This window comes from Bradysia coprophila, unplaced genomic scaffold, assembly GCF_014529535.1.
Source record: "Bradysia coprophila strain Holo2 unplaced genomic scaffold, BU_Bcop_v1 contig_732, whole genome shotgun sequence".
NCBI lineage: Eukaryota > Metazoa > Arthropoda > Insecta > Diptera > Sciaridae > Bradysia > Bradysia coprophila.
The window spans coordinates 6,103,800-6,111,438 of NW_023503972.1; positions in this window are offsets into that span (position 1 = coordinate 6,103,800).

A 7,639-nucleotide genomic window follows, 5' to 3' on the forward strand; every position below is an offset into this window, starting at 1 on the left:
GACATTGAACTTATTTTCATTGGATAACAATAGTTGAACCGTTCGTTAATTCATTCCATTTATATTTTCAAAGTAAATACAAAATTGAAAATCATGTTACCTTACAATCGTAGCTCTTTTTTTCTACACATTATCATCTATACATTATAACAGCGTTGGATCGTGTACACACATAAATAATAAACGAGAGAACCAAACCAACAACAACCAACACTGAGAATCACACAAAATATTGAAATTTATTTTTCAAAGATTTATGTGTTCAAATTAGCATCGAATCGAATACGTGCTCTGGAGGGCCACTCCTAATATCGATTGCTCGACGATTGGTAATCAATCACATGTTATCACCATTGTAAATAGCAAAGAAAATAATTTGAGCAATTCGGTTATTGAATAACCTTTTTTCTTGCATAAATTTACGAAATCGTAAAGAGCGAGAATTTAGGTGATGGCAAGATTAATTGCAGACTGGAGTACTTTGAAAATTAATTGATTTGTAATTCACGCTTTCAGCTGATTCAGTTAAAAATTTAACCTCGTCGTTCCTTAACAGTTTTACATACAGCCATTTCTGATGCGGTAAACAGTCGAATGATTTTCGCCTAATTTCTTTCATTACCATTTTGCTTTGCCAATTAGGGATAGAAGTTTTGACACGCATGCACGGTGGGGTTGAAAAAAGTTTAAATAGGGTCGCGACAACACCTCTGATTTTTCTTTATACTTAGTTTGAGGTACTCGAGTACTACACGAAACACTATTAAGTTTCCGGATCCGTTCGGCCGTTTCGGGATCCACGAATCAATTTGAGTACAGATTGTTATCGCAACGGATAGATGGACTAATTCTAAGGTAATTCGTGTTAAATTGTCTTCCCTCGACAACCTGGCCACCAAGCTACAACCAGCGAAAGTCGAAAATTCGACGTTTTTGAATGGTAATATGTTCAAGACGAAGAGAAAATGAAAGGTTATTTTCACCGTCCTCGGCGAAACTTGGACTACACTGCAATACACAGATTGACTCTGCTTACATCGAAACAATAATCTCAGCTTTACAACAATACCAAATATACGCGGCTCACAACAAGCGTCTGTTACGACATTTTGCTTACTAAGTCACTCTCCAACGAAATTGTCAATTTATTATCTATCTTTAAGTGACTGGCATTTAGGATGAAACGCTAGGCATTGCTTCAGCCTCCGAATATTTTCTAGGTTCGTGCTAGAAGCAGTGCTGCACTGTAAATGGCGTCACCAAAGCACCATTACCATTAGTGCTGCTAATGGTATTATTGGTATCGAAATACAACTCTATTTGACGTTTAAAAATCTCTATTACCCTGCTAGGTTCTTTGGTGTCACTTTTCTATGAAAAATGAGTGGGAGCAGAGATCACAAGTTGTCATGTCTCTCATATTTCCATATATTTTTGACGTATCGTGATCTTTGCTTATTGCTGTTGTCAGCTTGAACCTCAAGTGTCAATCCTCTCGTGGCTTATGCAAATCTTCAGCGAATCACACAAAAAATACGGAACCCAAGTTTCGGGTGAATTTAAGTGTATCGACACCGACACACTTCTGGGGTGTAGCTGTCAGTGAACTTTATATGAGTATACGCTCACTGGGCTCGGGGTGATTTTGCTGATTTGGCTGATTTCATTATCAGTTGTTTATATACTTTGTCTCGCAGCAACTCCCGCATCTGAAAACACTGAAAGACCATGTGTAACCAATTGCAACTAGCATCGGATTCAATCGCCCCAATATCATCGAATGATTGCAACAGCAAGCCCACCGAAATGAATGTCATTTTATTTGCATTCTTTCTCTCCAGTCTCAGAAATTCCACACACTTAATACTAATTTTTATTGCATACCACACCTGAAAATGTAAATTTTTTTCGTTCGTGTAAACCATCGCCTATTTTAAAATCAAATTTATGCAAAAAGAAATAAAATTCTTGTTTCTCGAATTATGTGTAGAGCTACAAAACTGACTGAACTTGTGGAGGTACAATTTTTTTTTCTCATTTAAAGGTTTTAGGTTGGAAAGAAAAATGAAGAGAGGCAAAAATATGGTGGCATGAGACCTAATGCAACTACTTATATTCCATTTCTCGTTCCATACTTTCATAACGTGTTATCCATGGACTGGATGATAGATTTTCATATGAAATTTTATTCAAATTTTCTACGCTTTGTTATTCAAGTCGTAATAAATATTCATTTAACAAAAAACGAATTATGGAAAACTTCAAGATAAACTGCATTTTGGCTGCATGTGACAGCATAAATATCGCACTTTTACGTTTACGGTGGCATATGCTCCTTTCGGGATTGCATTAGTTCACTAAATTAAAAAAGTTTCCTTTAACTTAACGGCAAACACGTTAGCTATGAATGGGTTTCCAATTTTGACATACCACCAGTTGAGCAGTCATTAGCAGTCAGGAATTCCAATCAACACACATTTTAAACATTCATTTGAATCAAGTATTTTAAACATAAAATGTTTAATTAAAAACGCACAACACCAAAACGAGTTTTCTTTTAAAAACTAAAAATGTCTAAGACGTTGCGGACTCTGTTATTATTATGTAACAGACGCTTAGTATTTTGATTACTCGATGTATATATTCAAACAAATTATGAAAGAAAAACTATTGGCAACCGCATTCTCGCGTCGTTGGCATGAGTGTTGAATTTGTCTTTGCTTTACAAATTGATTTTTGTGCAAGAATTTCTGGTCTTAAATATGATTGGACTTTATATAATGGCCTGGCGATAACAGTCGATTGCTTCAATATATCGAAAGAAATGACCCCAGACCTCAGACATAAAATTCATTTTGTTGGACAAGGAAATTACGATGTCTTTTGACTGATTTGTTATTGAGCTAGCGAAGCGTCTCAATATAACCACAAGACCAATATTCAAAGTTTAGAGGAATTAATCACTAAATATAACTGGTCACTAGCAATCCAAACGTTCAAGTCGCACCTATGAATATATGCTATTCGATCTATTCGTATGCATCCAGAACTAGGGAGATAATTCTAGAAAAGGGAAACATATTTTGCACTCACCTACAGTTACCATTTTTTGAGGGGGAAACCTTTTCGACGGCTCCAGCGAATCACATCTTCATGTTAATGTAACAGTTTACAGTGTCCAGGCGAATATCTAGCCAAAACTAAATTGTCGATGGTAAAGCTCAGAGTAGGTTCCAGGACCGACCACAGTTTGAAAGCTTAGAAAAATTGGTTGACCTGATGTCAACCTTTTCGTGAACGTGGTCCGATTCAAACCAATCATTCCAGTCATTTTCATAAAACCTAGAATTGTTCAGGAAGCCTGTCAGGTCAGATTTGACTTCAAAATATCAATGTTTGATTGCTATGTTCAAGTTTGAGGTCAAAATTGATCATATTAGGTTCAGGCAAGATAAGCCACGCTCTGACTCATGTGAACAGTTTCAGTAGGACATTAATGTTGAATCTGTATAACATCATTAGATTTGCACTTGAACGTGGTGCATCTGAACTTACGTGCTTGCAAAACTAAGCCCATGGGACAAAATTGTATCACATGCCATCTCAAGGTTACGGCGTCAGGTCATTTGAAACTACAAAAAAATATTGAAAAACCTCGTCAAATTGATACTCAGGGCTTATTAGTCGGATTTTTCATGAATTCATGAGACTATTTTTTTTGGATAGTTTTAAGAATTTCTTCAAATTCCTGGAAATTCGCATTTCTGAATTTTAAAGAATTTTTGCAAATTTTCAGAATTTTAATTTTTTTGAGAATTTCCAATAATTTTTGAGAGTTAGTTTTTGAAAATTCTTACAATTTTCAAAATCTTTAAGAATTTTTGAGAATTGGTAAGAATTTAGGGCCAACACACACTAGCATCTAGTGTCAGTTGGGAATATGAGATTTCGATTGTTAAAACCGGTTTAGATGCTAATAATCGAGGGGCCACAGAACATCCTGCGACCATGAAAGGGGAGGAGAATCTGTTGGTCGTTCTTGGTGCATTTTGGTGCACTGATTACAAAAAGTTCGGGTGCTAGGCTGAGTTCCTGGTCATTCTCGAGATATCAGTCAGTTTTTGGCCCAAATTCGGACTTTTTTCAGTCTTTGCTATATCGGCCCATGAAGATCAAACTTTAGACTAAAACAGACTTTGAGAAAATTATAGGATATTAAATTCTGCATCTTAGCCCTTTGGACGAAAATTTTGTAGGAATTGAAGGAACGGTCGAAAAAATCGATCGAAAATGAGGTAAAAATCGTTAAAAATGAACTGAGCCTGGCACCAGAACTTTTCGTAATCAATGCACCAAGAACGACCAACAGATTCTCCTCCCCTTTCATGGTCACAGGATGTTCTGTGGCCCTGGACTATAATGTGTGTTAGCCTTTAAGGATTTTACCTGGTGTATCCACTAAAATTCGACCAAATATGCCAGTAATAATATTGAGATTTTCTGGTAAAAATGTTGGGATTTCCCGATAAAAAAATTTATTTTCAATCTTACTGAAGCAAAATACCTTTGTAAATCCTCTTTAAGGTTACTGAACACATATGGCATAATTTCATCATAATTCTTCGATAATGCTGACAAACAATGTTTTTCTTCATATCATCAGAAAGGCAGTAGCGAAGCGAGCGAATGTGTTGCGAATGGAGCCTTACGGATGAATGGGAATGTACTTATCAAGAAAAATAGAGCGAGTGGCGCGAGAGAAAAAAAAGTGACAGAGGAAAAAGTATGTTGTCTGAAGCTACACTATTTCAACGTTTCCGAAATGAAGAAAATTGATTAACAATTTTTTTTACCTGAAATAGCTAGAGAAAATTTTCGTTTGATCAGTTTTCATCTGTTATCATCTAAATCATTTTAATTTCTGATTCGTGCTCGTTTCCCACTCATTTCGCTATTTTTACGATTTTCTAGCTTTATAATCAATTCTCGATCTCGATTGCAAGGAAGGACCGATTTTCGATTTTTGGGATCTTGTATTTTTAGGCCAATTAAGCCTGCTTCGATGACTGCTTAAATGTCTGCAGATAAAACGAGGGAAATTGTTTTCGTGAAAAATTACTCGTCAGCATGACTGGCTTCTTATTTTCAGCAGCTCACACACCTAGTGGGTCCCACCATTCAAAAGCAAAATCAGAAACACCGAAGAGAAGAGATAATCACCCGAACATTTATTATTACGAAATCGGAATCGAAATTTCGCTCGCAATATTAATTTCTCAATTAATTTACTTTCCGAAAATAAAAATTTTGTGTGTCATTCATTCACTCGTATATCTACATTTTCTCACGTATTTATTGTAAAGCGATTTCACTTGCGTTTGTAATGTGCATATTTTCTTGTCGGTATCTTACCTCGATTCGTAAAATTCGTACACTACACTCATAGGTATTGGTTTTCGTGTAATTTTTGAGGTTGATTTAATCTGCTTGTAGTTATGAGAGTTATACCGCATTTTCATAATGAAACATAAAATATAATTGACGTACAACGTACCAGTCAATTGTAAGTGTTTAGTGTTTAGTTCACTGACCGCACTATTTCTCAATAAAATAATTGAAGGTGTTTTTATACGTTCGATTTAAATGGAGCTGAAACACATTGTCAGAAATTCAAAGAAAATGTTGAAAATTAGGACAAATTTGGTACACTAACGAAAACTGTCTTTTAGTCACAATAATTTTCCGTTTCATTTCAGCTGGTTCACTCATACAAAGAAAACTGCTCACACGTCTTTATATAAGCCCTTTTGCTTGTATGAGCTGAAAAACAGCTGAAGTAAATTCTTGTCTAAATTTCACTGCCCTCAACTGTATGTCTGAGATTATTCATTAAATATAGTAATGAATGATTGACTTAAATCACCATCGATACAATTACTATATCAATGAAAATCACCCAAAAAAATGGATCTGATTGTAAAATGGAAAGAAGCGTAGTGGGAACGAACTCTTTTGTTTGTCATATTTTGTAAAGTGAAGTTGAACGTAGATGATTTATCTTTGTATTTTATAAATGGCAAATATCTTTTCAAAGTTATACTCAAAGTTTTAAAATATTTGCTGTGCCAGTTGACATACAAATTAGCACTAAAATTAAGTACTAGGCCCAACCTTTTGGATCCTTTGACCGATAAAATCGTTTTGCTTTATCATAAATGAAAACAAATTTTCAGAATAAATAAACTTAGTCTTACAGTTTCAAACGAGCAATGCGTTAAACACGCTGAAAAGAGGGTGAGAACACTGTCGCTCAGCAAATTCAACTACTACTCCCGGTGAGAGTCAACGTACCAGAAAAGTCTCGACGGGTTATGGGAATCTTTTTTTTCAATTGTAAGAATTTCTAAACTCAGTACTGGGCAGTGCCTATATTCGCGAAAATATTTTCACGAATTTTCTCAAATTTTCGCGATTTTCCCAAATTTTCACAAAAAACTTTTTGTGAAAATTCACGAAAATTTGAGAAATTCGTGAAAATTTGAGAAAATTCGTGAAAATATTTTCGCGAATATAGGCACTGGTACTGGGAGTACTGCGGCGCGGCGGTTCATGTCAATAGTGTATTTGTCAACACTTTATGCACTTTATGCCGCCCACATTCATTATGCATTACATTATATCGAGTCTTGTCGAACAGTCTTGTCGGGGGATCTATAATAAAATCGATCAATTGAATACATTTAATTGTGGTAAGAAATTTCAAGTTTCATTTGACATCCAACGTTTGCAAATTGTCGTCAAGAGCAACTATACTATAATACTATCGTTCTTTGAGGTGTAAAGTATCGAAAAATTCAGATTAGCTCGCTTAGTGTGTGTTTATTATGTAGGTGGAAGCACGGGTTTTCAGTGGTATAACGTACGAATGCATGTGTGCCAACTTGTAAAAATAAATTATCAAAATCCACTGCTGAACGGTGGCGACTCGCTTGACGAACGGATAAAGCGAGAACCAATTCCTTATTCTATTTGATACTGAAGCTTTTACTAGATTTACAATAAGCCAAAGCTCATCGCTCGCTTGTCGTTGTCGATGTTTATTGTTCACGTTGCCTTTTCAGTTATTTCTTATTGTAATGAATTGTTTATTATCATTTCGTGTCTGTGGTCACACCACACATCCATCATTTCAGATACAATCGAAACTAAATGAAGTGTTTAATACCAAACGGTCATTCGGTTTTTTGTGTAAAAATGTTTTTTTTTTATTCATAAAATTATTTTTCTATACAATTTTTTTGCTTTTATTATTAAATTGATTAAAAGTTTATAAAATTTAAAAAAAATATTTTTTTTTTGTTACACCTAGTAAGGCACGTAATTTGATTTCGTCGATGTTTTCATTTCATTGTTAAATACTAAATTCCATTTTACTTTTCTATTAATTATATACAAAAAAAACCACATACACAATCACACAACGTGATTCTATCCATTCCGCCTTATAAAAATGTCTATTTTTAGCTTTTATTTATTATTAACAAAACGAAACTTTAAAATCTATTATGGTTCTTGCATCATGTTCTTCTGCTTCTGCTGTATTTGTTTTTCGTTTTATTTTATTGAAACGAGACGTTTA